Genomic DNA, 16,146 nt, shown 5'->3' on the forward strand with positions numbered 1-16,146 from the left:
ACAAACTTTCCAATAATGTTAAAGCACTTGCAAAAATGTTGCACCTGGAGCAGGGAGGAGTGAAGAGGGCAAAGGTCAGCATTAGGCATTAAGACACTGACTAAACAGACTTTACACTTGGTGAAAAGTCCAGACAACCCCTGCAGTGTCATCTTACAACTCTGGTTTTCTTCTTTTCAGGACATAGTAATCCATAAATACACTCAAGTCACCAGCAGCTTAGCTCTTCCCCCCCACACACCCTCCTTCTCCCCCTTTTTAACTCTCCTTTCATTTTTAATTCTTACATAAAGATCTGAAATTTTAACCCTTTCTATGTTTTTTAATCAACCTTGGGAACTGCTTTTCTTCACAGTTGTCATGCACTAGACTTCCCATCTTTTAAAATCCTCTTTTTTGCAAATTATTCTCTTAGAATAGTAGTTTCAAATGAACTAAAAAAAAATGCTTGAAAACAGTAGCACAGACACAGTGGATGGATAAGACATTCCGGGAAATTATCAGATTTTTATCTCTAAAAAAAGGCAGTTATCAAGCTATGTAAGTAACTTAAATGCATCCTTTTTTCTGAAGATTCTTAACCAGAGACTTTATGTAAAATATTTCATGGGATGGCAGTATAAATTTTGTTTTTACAACTTGTGAGCTTTTTTGTTTGGATAGATGAAGCCAGTTTCAACTGGGATGCTGCAAGAAAATAATTATCTTGCTTGCCATTGTTGGGTTGTTTTGTTTTGTTTTCTTTAGGCTGTTTATTTTTTTTAAATCAAACAAACAAACCTTCACCAGTTTTTTCTCTAAACTGGAAAAATGTAGAGGTAAAAACACAAAGAGGTGTTTGTACTTTTATCATACAATTAAGTCTTTCAGTTTTGCATCTATTACGCTTACTAGCTGAAATCATGAGACCAAACTGATTTTAATCATTTTATCTGATCCCATTATCCACATCCCATGGCTTAAGAGACTGGATAGACTCCTAATATAGTCTGGAGCCTTGACAGTAAAAATAGACTGGTGAAATACAGCCCATCAATTGCATGTAACTGTGCACATGTTACTGACTTCCTCTCCCCATTCTGAGCACTGCACGAGGCCGTACTTCCACACAGGATATTTCCCTCTTACCCACTTCTCACTACCCCAACCTGCTGAGATGACCAGCAGATCTGCCACATTGCCATTTTCTTAATTAATTTTTATAACTCCTGAACAGAACTGACAAGAGGTAGCTGAAAGTCTGAGTGTTTCTTTCATACTGTGCATGAATATTGATTAATGGAAACCTTCGGTGGAAAACTATGTTTTTCTTTTGCACAAATATCCCTCCTATTTGTTCACAAAGGGAAAACAAAGTTTTGGTTCCATGTGTGCAACGTCATCATTTCAGTTAGTCACAAAATGGCAGTCTGAAAAAAATCTTCTGTGAAACCATCTTCAGGCAGGCCCGCTGATTTCTCTTCCTGTGCAGTGATTTTTAGAGTCGCTGGCCAAGGGTTTCTTGGTCTGTTCAGTGGTTGGGGATCAATGAATTGTCAATAGAAAAATAAAGGTGAAATAGGGAGCACAATTAAACAACTGCCAGTGAAGTGGGCAGAACCCAGCAAAGGTGTTTACTTGTGGCAAAGGGTTCTGTAGAAATTAAAGAGCTGTTTCAGAACCATGCTTGAAGCTTGCGCTGAACTTTGAGCATGGAAGTGGTCCACTGGATCATCTTCAGGCTTTAGACGTAAGGACACGCTCAACACCATTACAAGATCAGACCCTCGGTGCACAAATACTGGAGCGGTAAATGTCTAGGGCTCAGGTTTGGCACTCCTGGTCACACAGTGCAGCATTTTAGCCTGCAGTCAGGCTCACTGGTACCATGGGACAGTCTCTTCAATAAGCCATTACTCTACAGGACTCAACATTTTAGAATTAGGCCTTCCATGACAGCACTTCGTGTTGATTACAGAGAATCATTACGAATGGAGTAGTATCTTCCCTTTATCCTATATTCTGATGTTTTGTTGCATGTTAGCAAAAAATGTGAAAGTTCAAGTACAAGGAACATCTTAAGAAAATTTAGCTAGGACTGAGTTATGTGAACCTTTTGAGAAACGGGCTCTGTATCTTGTCTAGTTATAGAAATACCACACCAAAAATGAGTTGATTTAATAACAGCAACAACAAAAAACGCTATTGTTTTGTCTGGGATTTTATATTCTTTTCAAGCATCTGAGGTGTCTCCAGTACCCTTTGCTGTGGTATATCAATGCCAACCTCACAATAATAATCACACATTCAAAACTTGAATTCTACTAATATGACGTAGATGAGAAGCCAGGCAGTTAAATGATTTGCCCAAGGCTACAAAGCATCTTGCTGGAGAGCTGAAACCAGACCTTTTACCACGTCTGCCTGGCCAGTCCCAAAGTCTGTGCTTTGTTTTCTGTTCTCAGGCATGTTTCTTCACGCACATGTTACTTGGACTGCATGCTTGACATATAGCAAAGGCCATGCTGCCCACTGCATTTTCTCCTGGATTGTTTTTCACCCTACATTTAAAAAGTGATTGGGGTTTTAATGAAGAGCTGATTCAACTTAAGAAAAGAAGCATAACTTATTGAAACCATTTTCACAATTATCTTTCGGTAATGATTTTCCAGGGCTGTTTGGCTGTTTCTGGATTCAAGCTTATAGTGATAATCTGAAACCATCAACCACTCAAGTGTAATGTTAAACTAAACTGTGAATAGTAGAGGGAATTTGTACAAAATAGTGCAGGAATAAGAAATCTGTTGCTAATTTTTTTCCTTGTGTAAAACAACAAACAAACCAACCCCAACACCAAAACAAAAACGAGCTTGCTCTGTATTGCTTTCAACTGGTCTTTTCCCCCTCCTCCTTTTCTAAAGGATTCATTTTACCCTCTTACCTTATCCATTGCTTATGTAAACATATGGGTAGGACCTGGTGCATCTTTTGCACACTCTACTTGCTAAATCTCTATACATACTGTTATATTACTCCACAGTTATCTTACTAAATCCAAGTAAAATAGGTAAGACTGTAATGTCATCTGTGTGCATATTTCTGTAGTTAAGGTGTCTGTGTGATATGTACAGTATTTACAATCTGTACTTTGCAAGTGGATCACACAGACACAAGTGAGACTGTGATCACAAACCCACATAGCGTGGGTGGGGTATGTGTGTGTAAAATCTATATAGGCAAATTAATGGTGATTGAAGATTACAGATGTTTTAAGGGTGAGTGTTTTGGATAATCAAAAATTATATTTTTCTAATATTTTAATTTTTTTTTTTTAATTTGAGAAGTATCCTATTCTTCGCATTTTCTGACTTCATTAAAAAGGGCAAGCAGAACAGTTCATGATTTAATTCACCCACACCTTTCCTTCTTTTTTTTCTGCTCTCTGCCTGAGGGTTTTTAATTCTTTTTCTTAAATAGTTGGCAACAAAATGATGCTGAGTACCTGTTTGTCTGGTGTGTGATAGACATATGTATTCCTCGTTGCACGCATTTGTAAAAGAGGCACTTGCAATGATTTTTGCCTGAACGCGACTAGATTTGCTGCTGTACAAATAATATAAATTAAATATTCTTAATTATTTTAGCTCATGCTAGAAAAGATTCAGGACAAAGGGGAGATTGATGCAGTGTGCCTTACAATGGCCCTACTGATTTCTCTATTGGCCCTTCCTCTGCACATGGTCAATTAGAATTGAAAATCCTGTGCTGATTTCATTCGCTGGAATTTTTAAGCAGGTCAGGAAGAAAGATGTTATTGAAAGGAAAAGTCTCATCTAAATAAGAAAAGAACACGTGGCCATCTGGTCTAACTGTACCATGCCGAAAGTCATTTTGGCTCAACCGTAGTTTGGTCTTTGCAACAGTTTGCCAAAATATCAAACAGAAATCTGCTTACATTAAAACACTCTGTGCTTTTTGTCTATAAAAATGCAACGTGCAGTTCTCTTCCTATCTGTAAGGCATGAGCTCATTTGACCCCGTTACCTTTTTGAGAGTGCCTATGTTTCTGGTAGGCTCTCAAGTTACTTCTGGTGTGCAAAGGTATATGTGAAACAACCAATTTTTTGAAAGTTTTGGAAGTAATCCTGTGTGGTTTATTCTTATGATTAAAATTTGCTCTTCTGCTTGAACTAGGAAAGGGTCAAACAAACAGATGCAACTAGAGGAAGCATGGGGGGAAGAGGGGAGAGGAGAGTTTAAAAAAAGAAATTAGAACCTGAAGTTTGTGCTAGTAGCAGGAGGAGTTTACACAACTAATTGGAGGCCATAGGCTAAGAGATGAGCTGTAACAGACATCAAATTTTTAAGGAGTGGAGTCATAAATATGCATGAGCTTCCATGATTGCTTTGTTTCAACATCAACTATTTAAAGTTTAAGGATGTCAGCAAAAAACCACAGATCAGAATTTTTCACATTTAGGTAAATAAACTCTTTGCATAGAAAGCTAAAACACATAGCTCCAAATCTCAGGTGCCTGGACAACAGCAGCTGGAGAGTAATGCCACATTTACAAAAATGCTGGGCATTTGTATCTCCTACCTGCTTTAGTAAGAGCTGCTGAACACCCAGCATTCGCAAAAACCAAGAGACATTACTGGGAGAAGGGGAGAGTGTGAAACTAAACATGGAGGCAAGGGCCCTGTATTCATATGCTCAGGTTTAATGCTTAAGTCTTATGTGATTAGTCATTACTTTTGCATTAACAAACAATATATAAATTGCTGGTTGAAATATACTTTCTAATGCAAGGTAGTGTGTAAATCACTTCTGAAGTTTAGAGGAATTGATATACGTAGGATTTCAGTCTTTAGGAAATGGATAAAAATATGATTGCTTATTGTCATTACCTTAAGAAAATAAAAGTCAGCACTTCAAAATGTAGCTGCAGGCATTATTGCAAAATACATTTGAGAAACGTTAAGTGACAAATTTTATTTTTTCAAGCGTAATATAACAGGAAATGTAGAAAGGAAATTAGCGCTTAATACTACTGAACTTGTGTATATACATATACATGTAATTTACAAGTATATACTTCTCATATATGACCATTTTGTTGAGTTAGCTTGTAGATTTCATATAAGCTATATAAAATGTTCCTTCAGAAAAGTGTTAAATCCCTTGTTTAAAAAAAGTAATACAGGAATACAAATTCGACCGCAGCTCTCAATTCCTTCTCTAAATTTCTGTCTTTTCTAGAACTTTTACCTTGCATGTGGATATTGTTGCCGTTTCATGCAACCTTTTGTTTGTATGTCTCTGCTGCTATTTGGAAAGGAAGTTTTTTTTTAAGACTAAATTTATGGGATACCTACGCTGTGTTCCTTTTCAAATAGTGTTTATTAGCAATATTAAAGAAAAAAAAACCTAGAAAACCCCTATCTTTCTATTAAGATACCTGTTAGTGTGACTAAAATATAGCGTTTTCAGGGAGTAAATTAAAAGCAGTGTACATGTGTATATTTCCATGTGTGTATAAAACTGTATTTTCTTCAAGTCTTTTTCACACAAAGTCCATATTGACAAGCAAAAATTAATCACCATTCGTATCATGCCATAATTTGTACCAGAAAACAATGCAATTCCAAAAACTTTTAGAAAATAGGCCCACACAGCATACATTTACAAATTAAATAGAATAAATGCTTTGAATCTCCCTTTTCCCTGGATGTATCTGCTAACCCCACCCATAGCCACACCAAACGGAGAGCAACTATTTTGGGGAGTACTGCATTCCCAAGACCAACTTTCTGGCACGATGATACTGGGCCAGTCGGCGTTACTCTGGGCTGTGGCAACAGGAAGGCCAGCGGTTGAAGGCCAGCTAACTAAAATAGTCCCCGGCCACGCTCCCGTTCTTTGGTTTGAAGACAACCTACTCGCAAAGCACTTCGCTACTGCCTTGCTTAAAACTGTCTAGGAGATCTCACTAATCTCTCTAAACCTAAATATGTTCAAGTATTTCAGTTTGACCGCCTTTCAGATGTAGGTCTCCATACTCTAGCTATTTGCCTTTATGTAGTATATTTTATACGTATACAAAATCTTTACACAGTATTTGAGAGCTACATGGCAATTATGTAAGTGATGCATGAACTTAACATAAAATACTGCATTGGCTGTAAAGCTAGAGTAGAAACTGCTGTAAAATGGGAAACAGTGGATGCCCCTGGTTACAGTGTTGGAAAGTGTGTGCACATATGGGCATGTTTTGTACAATAACATGGATATATGTTTACAAAGTTTCTTATTTCATATTTTTTGCAAATCACAATGAAGTTGAAACCGAGCCTGGCCGACATAAGGAGGAAAGGCTTGTGTTTGTCTTTAATCTTTCTTGCAGCACGGTTCAGACTTCTGTCTGATCTGCACATAGCAGAGCAAGGGGCTTGCCGTGCATTGCGTGCAGGCTCCTTGATTGTGGAGGGGAAAAAAAAAAAAAAAAGAAAAAAAAAATCTGGCTGGAATCCAGACAGGCGAGCGCAGTGCTCTGTTGATCATTATGTCTAGCCTTCAGGTGTCTCAGCTCACAGTGGGCGGCGGTTGGGGGAGGGGGAGATAACAGGAGGGCAGACAAAGAATAAAAGGGTGTATTTAAAAAAAAAAAAAAATCATATGTAAAAAAATTCACATCAAATCCTTTTTTAAAAAATGCTTCTTTTAACGTTCCTTTCACCTCAGTGGGAGCAAGCAAACATCTGTCCAGGAAGATTTATTTAAGCCATAATTAGTAGCGTCTGGAATCTTTCAACAATTTCTCCTTATTGCACTTAATTTTTTTTTAAAAAGAAGTCTGCTCATCTTTCACTTAGAAACTGTTTTCACTTCATGCTTTATTAGAGATCCAGCCCAGCCAGGACCGAGTCAGATTTCTATTGTCTTTGCTTTTTCCCTTCTGATCGTAGTTTTCAGAATCTAACTTTTGGTAGGGGAGGAGGGTAAGAGGAGGCCGGGGGGGAGGGGGGGAGGGGGGAGGAGGAGGGGGACAAATCTTATTAAAGGTCTTATGAACACATAAAGGAAAAAAAAGAACAAAAATACAAATCAGTGCTCCTGATTATACAGTTATCCATTTGGGTTCAATTTCTTTTCCGGAGAAGAAGAAAAAAAAAAAGCTCTGCTTTGTCTGTTGCTTCTGTTTGAGAACTCCCATAAATCTTGCCCAGAAAGCAACTTGGGCTTAAGGAGATCTGGCCAGCAAAGCTCTGGGAAGCAATTGCAATGTCTCTTGCTATGGATATTCTCTTCTTTCTGCCCGCTTCGCTCCCACTGCCCCTTCCACCCCGACCTTCTGACGTTATGCTGCGAAGAGCCCCACACCCTTTCCCACCCCACCAGGAATTGGAGTGAATGCAAGCTGCAATCTAGAGGTAGTTAAAAGTTGCTTATCAAAAAGCCTCTCCTTGTGCTGAGTGAGTCCAGATATTAGACTAGTTGTGTTTTTTCAGTCCAGCCATAACCCGCTTCTAACACTCCCCCCGTTGGCTCGCCTCTCCCCCTCCCCCTGTGGAAGGGGTGGGATGGGAACCTTGCTCGACTTCATTGTTCCAAATGTAAGAGCTATTTGCCCCAAAGTGTCTTCGCTGTCTTTCATAGCTAATTATAATAACTGTCAGATGTCTGGAAAGTCTGGGCTGCCCTTGCTGGCGGAGTTAAAGTTTGCCTTTATTTTTTTCCCCTTGGGGACAGATCAGGCCTGATTAGACACAGAGTACAAATAAAAGTGAACAACATACATGTGTAGGGCTTTTTGTCTTTGTTTTTCTTTATGAACAAAGCAGCACGCTGGCTATGTCAGGAAGCAGTGTGGCATGCAGCGTGCATGCAGGCGCTGCCCTGGAGGAGAACTCTTTCTTTTTTTCTTTTATTGAAGCATGCAAGAAATATTTCTGAATTTGAAAAGCACTTTAGATACTTGTTCATCTTATAAGAAAAGGTAACCGTCGATTGTAGTGCACACAGCATTTTGACAATTTTAGGAGATTTGCTTTTCTGGGTGAAAATAAAAATAAATAGACCGCGTACTCACAGTTTTGTTGTGCTGTGCAGATCGCTGTCTCCTTCTGCAGAGACAAGGAGGGTAGGAGGATGTCAAGGGTGCAGAATCCCAGTTTAACTCAGGAGAAATGTAAAAATGCTTCCTGAAGTCGCCTGGAAGTCAGCCACTTGTGCTCAGACATCCCATTGCTGCTCTGCACGCTATACTATCTGCAGTTCTGAATTGAACTAAATACTGCCCATGTGAAAGACAGGGGAAACACAGTCATGTGGGACACACAAATCCACTCTATTGGCTCCGAAGGAACAACTTCAGCATTCTTGCATTTCCACCATTGGTTAACAGTTCAAGCTGAAAGAGTCTAGGTCCTCCTAGTGAGTCCGTTTTCCCTTTATGTGTGGAAGAATGACTGTAGGATTTTACAGTGACAGGATTAGTTAAGAAAGGGACTGAAGTCATCCCTTTGACTGAAGCTGGTGGGTGGGGATTGGAAGCTGTGCTTTTCTCAAGTCGACGTTTTTCCTTTTTCTGCCTGCGTTCTGTGTGTCAGGAAATGCTTGCAGTTAACTTGGGCAGCACAGAGAAGCTGAAGTGACTTTCTTCAGGTTCAGGGATCGACTTTTAGAGCAATACAGTGCTACAGACCGTACAATGATTTTTATGGGAATAACTCTGTTCTGGCTGGCTAAAGCATGGTTGTTTTTTCTGTTCTAGATTTTTTTTTTTTTTTTAAGCCCAGAAAGGGCTATATTTCAGGATCATCTGACTTGAGTTCATGTATCACATAAGCCAGACAAATGAATCTGGCAGTTCCAAAGCCTAGATTTATAATTTGAGTGACAACAGAAAATAGATATTACAGAACTATTGGATCTCTGGGGAATGTTATGTTGTGGTCATACTAATATTTTCAAAGAAGCAACAAATTCCATAAAATATATAATTGCTGATATTTGGTAATTTTGAGACTAATGGAACTATAAAAACTAAATAGGAGGGAAGAAGATTGACTACTCCCTATTTTGGTGTTCTATCATTTGCCTTGATTTAGTTATGCCAGAGTGAGCTGTAATTTGAAACGGTACTCAGTCATGTGTGACATACTTCTCCAATTAACCCTTATTAAAAAGACCTTTCCCAAATCCCACATGCATGTATTCCTAGAGCCACAGAAAGTAGAGGTGTGACAGATTTGCCAGGGCTTGTGTCCACCCTCCTCCCTGGCCAGGTTTATCTCCTCTTCTATGTTTCCAGCACTTTGTCTAGTGTAACTCTAAATACCCTGAGCGTGTGGCTCCTGTTGGTGGACTGTTGAACTTGGGGCCTAATTTAGCAGTTGAAGGGCTTAACTATGCTTGGAAATTTACCAGAATAATTATTCTGGAATAGTGAATTCATTATATGCCTGCGGTGTGCGCAAGGCCAAGCACAGACAGATCGCCCTGCTGGCGTTCGTACAACGTACAAGCTCCTATTCAGCGGCTTATGCCTGGTTCTGGGTGTCAGGGCACCTTTTCATTTCTACCAGTCAAACTTGTTCAGACCACCTTAAAACAATGCTTCTTCCTCTTTGGAGTGCACCCTCTTAAGCTATTTATAGACTTTTATCATCACCTCACTGACCACCCTTGTCATCGCTTAGCTGAACACCATATTCCAGGTGTAGCTGCCTAAGATATGGGAATGTTCCTCTGCAGAATGTGACCTGGTATTGCTGCAGCAAATCAATATGTGTTTGCTCAATATGTGAGCAGGAAAAAAATATATTTTAAAAAATGTACTTACCTGACAAACAGCATTTCAAAGAAGATGAATACCCTATGCGTTCTACTCTGAGTTAAGAAGGCGGCCTTGTAAGGCTAAGATGCAGAGTCTTTATTTTTCTTTAGCAGGCTCACTTAAAAATAATGTTTAGTAATAATATATAAAAGGTGGGGTGCGGTGGTGGTGTTTGGTTTTTTAATCTTGATAAAGAGAGGTAATTGTCTGGTTTGGATAAAATAAGGCCACAGCAGTAGCGTCAAAACTTTCTCTCCTCCCTCCAAAAATGTTTTCAGCTCCACTGGGCTTTGCACATCTGGACTCCAGAACACTGAGGAGAGAGAACTCAAAACCCTGGGAGACATTTTCTTTTTTTCGCAGTGCTGGTGGTCTTCATAATTTTGGTTACTTTTTTTGTTGTTGTTTAATTCAATTAAAGTGGGAAGAAATACTAATAAAAGAAACCTTACTCCAGAGAGCAGTAAACTCTTTGGTTTTAAGACCAGTACATGGACTTGTCTTAAATACATCTTTTTCATGAATGTCAGTTTCTGATTTTAAAATGCTGAAAAGCTATTTAAAGAGAGGGAATAAACATCTGAATTAATTTAGTATTGTTTTGCTCTTTCCTCAAAAAAATCATTGAGTGAATTTCAGGAAAATATAGAGCACCTGGAACATTGATTATTTACCTGCAGTTCTTGACCCACGTTTCAAAGACTTTGGTGATACAAGCAGACGCTTTTGTGACTCATAAAGTATTTCAGATACCAAATTAATACTTAGCTTCATAATTGTCTGAAGCAAGAGAAGTAAGTACATCTACATGGATTCATGTATTTCAGTGGACATCTTATTTTCCCTATTATCTCTATTGTGAAGAAATCAAAATGAAGACTTAGGCTACATCATGTTAACTCTCCTTGAATAATAAACTACTTCTTCATTATTTGTTACTAGAGAAGAATACATAACTGTAAGAGCCAAAGAATGAGAGCATCATAAAATTACCACATTGTGGAAAATAACATTACTTTGCAGATACTGTCATTGTGATGATGCTTAAGATGTGAGACAAGATGTTGCTGTACTAACAGGGCTGTTACAGTCTGGAGGCTATATGGTTACTGCTATGCAGTCTTCTGTGACTCCATCCATTGACAGAATGGACTTCTATTTCAGGTTTAGGGTGAGGGTTTGGGGCTTTTTTTTCGCCTGACCTAGCAAAGATTGGTAAGGACACTTAAGTCCTGCCTAATAGAGGTCCTGTTTCTAAGAATTTTCACCGTCCCCTGACCAGGAGCTCTAGGAAAAAAAAGAGATGATTGAAGTAAGTTAGAAATGGTAGTCACTAAAATAGCTTTTCCTCATTCTTTGGAATTATTAGAGAGCTTATGGCATGAGGGGGAAAAAGTAGGATGGCCTTGACCCTCTCATATGGGGTGTGTTCCCAAACAACTTCACAAAAGAGCTAGGGTTTTTTTTTCTTGCGTAAATATAAGCTCAATAACTATTTGGGGGGAGGAGGAGATTTGCCCCTTGGCTTCTTTTTAGCAATGCATGCTACATTTAGAAAAGCAAAAATCAAAAAGCCAGATAAACACCTTTCAGATAAGTTTAGAATAAAGGCAGTTACGCAGTTTGTGTGTTGATGTGTTGCATTATATAAATGGATACTTCTAAAAACATTTTGTTTCCTTAGAAAATCAAATGCAATTCTATTGTGTGTACTATGTAGATTTCATGTTGCCCAGCACTTTTAAGCCTTTCCATTTTCCTTTCTGTGGAAAATAATTGAACATTACTGCATAGACTGTGCATTTGCTTGCACTTTGCCAGAGAATTCTTGCTGTTCTATACACCTTTGCTTTTTATAATTCAGCAGTAGGTGGTATCTGCTAAAGTTTAAATCTTATATTAGTCACTGCTAGTAAAATCCCTCATGTTGGTAATGCATCAGAAAAGAAGAAATGAGTCAAAAAACCCTAGGACATACCGGGGAAGCTGGAAAAAGATAGAGAAGAAGCAAAGTCATTGAAAATCGTTGAGGGCAGGCAAGTGGGCAAAGGGCACCCAAAAAGCCATTTCATGGAGAGGAATTACTAGAGCCTGGAAACATGCACATCACTTGCAGTGTGTGCATATATTCTGCAGATGGTTTTATAGCTCTGTTAAGAACGTCCCTAAGCTAACACGAGTTTTTCAAATGCGTGTGGTACAGGAGGGTTGTGAAGGAAGGTTTGTTCTCATCTCCTGCACCAGAAGGGGTGAAACTTGCTGAAATGCTGCCTGAGCAAGTCATCTGTGCTGTATATGAACCAGCTGGCCAGGTTGCAGGATCTATCAGTTACATAAAGAAAACTCATTAGCAAAGCTGTTAATATCATAACTGATTTGGGGAAGCTTTTTGGGGTTTATGTTTCATTTTGTTTGTGGTTTTTTTTTTTTTTCCAGCTGAGTCTTTTCTCATTCCTCTATCTCCTCTAGCTATTTATGTAGATAAAGTGAATGAAACCACATGAGATACTGGGAAGATTTTCAGCAGGCAGAGAGAAAGCTGGGATCCCATTACTAGTGAAAGTCAGGAGAATTTATTCCTGTTTTCTCTGCAGGCATTCTTTCTGTTTAGAGTCAAGTTTTGGTGTATAAGTTAGATAATTTGGCTGCAATTTAACTGCTACAAAAACTGTCTAAGATTCAGTATGTTCTTGACCTATATGTACTGAAATTCATGCATACTTTGAGCTATTAGTTGTTTTATATTTATAAACTTGATTTTGGTTACAAGACTGTTGGTGAGGAATTCGGATCTCATCAACATCTCATTCCGATGAACTGATAACATTAGGAAAAAATCCAAGATTTTCAGCTAATTGATTCTAAAATTTTTGCAAGGTTTATACAAGTCAAAATTAAAATAATCTGTTAACAGCTGTATTTGTAGGAGAAAAGTTCGAGGTAAAACAGAATGTTATGTAAACGGTGGGTTGGTAACTCCAATATTGTTCAGATGAAATTGAGTGATACAAATGTTTTAATGCTGAGTGTCACAGAATTATGATGTCCAGAAAGATTTGATCAACAAAGCTAGACCCAACCATGCTTTTAAGCTGACATGCCTCAAGTTTAAAATACATAAAATCCCTTGTAACTGTTAAGGTACTGTTGAAATGAAAGAAAATGCAACAATTTTTATATTTTATCTACATATTCCAGAAAGTCTGGCGAGTTCTTTCAAATGATGCTTTTTTTTTCCTTTGGGTGATTTCCTCAAGTTTTATTGAATCCTCCAATTCTTATTCTTTTTCTTTGTTCACTTGTTCCCATAACTTCTTTCAGTATAAACAAATTATTTTCCCTAAAATACACAGGCTTGAAACTCAGCTGGTTTAATTTTCACCAAAAACTGAAGGACTTTGTAGGGGCATTCTAACTTGGTGACCATAACAGGTCTTTTTGCCTCTGACAACTCTTACAAGGTGTTGTAGCTTTTTCTGGTTTCAGGTAAGTTCTTTCATCCTCAATTAACACATAATAATATATAATATATATCAAACTGCCATCTCCTTCTAGAAGTCTGCAACTGGCACTTTATGTTCTAATTCCCTTCTGCTGTAAAATATTCTATTGGTTTCAAAATCTGAAATGTATCAAACTTTTGTGCAATGCAGTATCTAGTGAAGAATGATAGTATTTAGCAGTTCATGTATCAAATGTAGGAGTCGTTTGGTGTAAAAGCCACATGTGGTCTAATTTTGAAATTTTTTTATTGAATATATTATTCCCTGGGATCACTCATCTCTCTTTTCACAGAAGAAATAGATGAATGTTTAAGTATTTCACACCATCTGTAACAAAAATAAATAGGGCATTCCCTCCATTGTCGCACCCCTACAGCACTCTCTGCAACAGAAGTGCAGTAGTATTGGTGAGATTAAAGCATCTCAAGGAAACAAGTCATTAGCAGTTGCAACTTATTTTTCAGTAAAGTTATATCAAAGTTAAAATATATTACAACTTTTTTTCAAAGTAATGTATTGTTTGGGGACCAATATAATAAATCTTGGAGATTATTTTGCTTGTTTTCCAATAATTTTGGTCTAAAGAGGTCTCCCATTTTTTGATTCACTATTCTTGTCTGATATCTCAGTCTTTTAGGGATTAAGATAGTAAGTAGTTTGGCCCGTTTCTGTTCAAATTTTGGGTGGTCCTAAGCCAAGACAGTTTCAAAAGAACTTTTTTTTTTTTAAAGCATCTGCCCTCCACATTTTACTCTTTAATGAAATAATTGATTTTGTTCTTAAGGGAAGTTAATACTGCATAAAAACAATACTAATACCATAGTTTTCCTTGCAAGAAGACAGATCTATTACTTTAAGGATGTGCATTTTTCTTCTGGTAGCTTATGAAAATTTAAATTAAAAGGATTTAATAATTTAAGCAGCATAGTTTAGTGACTGAATGTTGAAGAGCAGAGGAGTTTGAAATTGCTAGCAAAACACTAGACATTTCAGAGAATATAGTTCAATACTGCCTTCAGGCACTGATCCTTGCTAGGTGCGTGCAGGGTAGAGATGCTTTCAGAAATAAATTATTATATAGTTGAATAGGACTGCTACTCTAGTAATGACATTTTATCTTTAATTATGTATTGAATTATATATTCTATATCGATTAATGAATTTCTTATACACTAAAGACTAAAGAATTCCTTTACCCAAGAGGATTTTGTTCTTGGTTAAAGAATAAGGTGTAGGCAGAAGGGATGAAAGCAGGGGTAGAGGGGAGAAATCAATGCAAACCGCACTTGTTCAAATAATTGCAGTTACCAAAGTATGTTCACATATTTGTCTGATCCTTGTAGGGGAATAAAATTGTACCCTGAGCCCTCCTAAATGTTACATAATCTCTATTGTGGGTTAGTTTGTTCTGGTTTGGTTTTTTTGTTTTTTTTTATCAGAGCCATCATGATGGTATCTAAATATCTTTTTTCTGCGTCCCCCACTCTGTTTCTTTTGTTCCCTCCCAGTGTTTAACCATGGACCTCATTTGTGCCATATCACAGTCTAAACTGGAGGTTTCTTGCTTGAGGGACCTTGACTGAGATCCTGACCTTAGCGAAATCAGGGAGGAGAGTGGGTTTCAATATGTTAAGTGGCACCAGGATTTCACCCCTGCCTTTATTCAGGACACCTCTGGACAAAGGAAACAAGTTAGAATGAAGTGCTTGAGTATTAAGCCAGTTATCTCTTTTAATTAGGACATGTATAGAGAACTCTTAAACTGAAGAAAGGGTGAAATTTGCTGAATAAATTATTCACAGTAAATAGTCCACCCAGCTCTAGTTCTGACAGACATGAAGCTGCAGTGGCATCAAAGTGTCTGCTCTTACAGAGTGTTGCTCTGACACAGATGTCAAATGACAAATCAACATGAGGTGAACAGATGAGTCTTATTCCCTGCCTTGCTCAGCTGGAAAGATCACTAAGGGTGGTCAAATAGGCTCCAGAGATGCTCTTAGAGCATCCTTTATCTGTAAAAGATAAATAAAACTGGCCAGGAGGTAACTTCTGTAATTCCTTTAAATCTGCTTTGCAGATATTACAAAGGGTAGACTACAAATAGCTTGGGAGCTTTTTACCACAGAATAGAGGAAGGGAGGGAAATTGGTAAGACCTTGTGGCCACCTCCTCTAAGACTGAGAAGAGACCTGAAAATTTAAAACTGTTTCTCTGCTGGTGAAACGGCTGTTGCTAGAAAGGAGTTTAGCTGTGATTCATTTCATCAGTACAATTTAGCTCCATATACTTTGCTGGTCTCTGGTGAGATATATTTGAGACTAGGTAACAGTGATGGAAATTACTGAAAATGTTAGGAATAAATAATGATTCAAACTCTGTTCTGGGGACAGTGTTCTGACCATTCATGTTTTTGCAGAATACCATGAAAATCGTCGTTTCCTTTGGGCTTCTGTTACCCTGTGCAATTCCTGTGCCACCTGCTGAGTAACTCTATCTTCTTAGCCCATTTTCCATAAAATTGAGTGCTTAATCAGAGAAAACCAAAACTATTGGACAACAGGCTGTTTAAATGCTTCTCAGGACAGGCATGTAGGAAAGGGCCTCATTCATAATATTCATCATTCATGTAGGACTTTGGTAGAACTATTTAAGCGTATGCTGTGAAAACAGTCCTGTCTACGTGCAGAACCTGACGTGGCAGCTGGGTGACATGGAGTCGGGCAGCAGTAGCTGCAGCTCCATAGACACAGAGAGGAAATTTCAGAATTCAAATCATATGCCTCTCTAGCCATCAAGCTGTCATTCATGCATTTTGAATGGCATAG

The 16,146-nt window shown here is 38.1% G+C and overlaps 1 long non-coding RNA gene across 1 annotated transcript in view; it reads right to left on the reverse strand.

Moving 5' to 3' along the window:
- Window positions 1-8,258, reverse strand: part of LOC141467770 (uncharacterized) — a 63,564-nt gene extending 55,306 nt beyond the window's left edge. The window contains exon 1 of the long non-coding RNA XR_012463334.1: window positions 8,070-8,258. This is a non-coding gene — a long non-coding RNA (uncharacterized lncRNA). The remainder of the gene's footprint in view (window positions 1-8,069) is intronic.
- Between the last annotated feature and the right edge of the window lie 7,888 nt (window positions 8,259-16,146).

The sequence above is a fragment of the Numenius arquata genome, chromosome 8 (assembly GCF_964106895.1).
Source record: "Numenius arquata chromosome 8, bNumArq3.hap1.1, whole genome shotgun sequence".
Lineage (NCBI taxonomy): Eukaryota > Metazoa > Chordata > Aves > Charadriiformes > Scolopacidae > Numenius > Numenius arquata.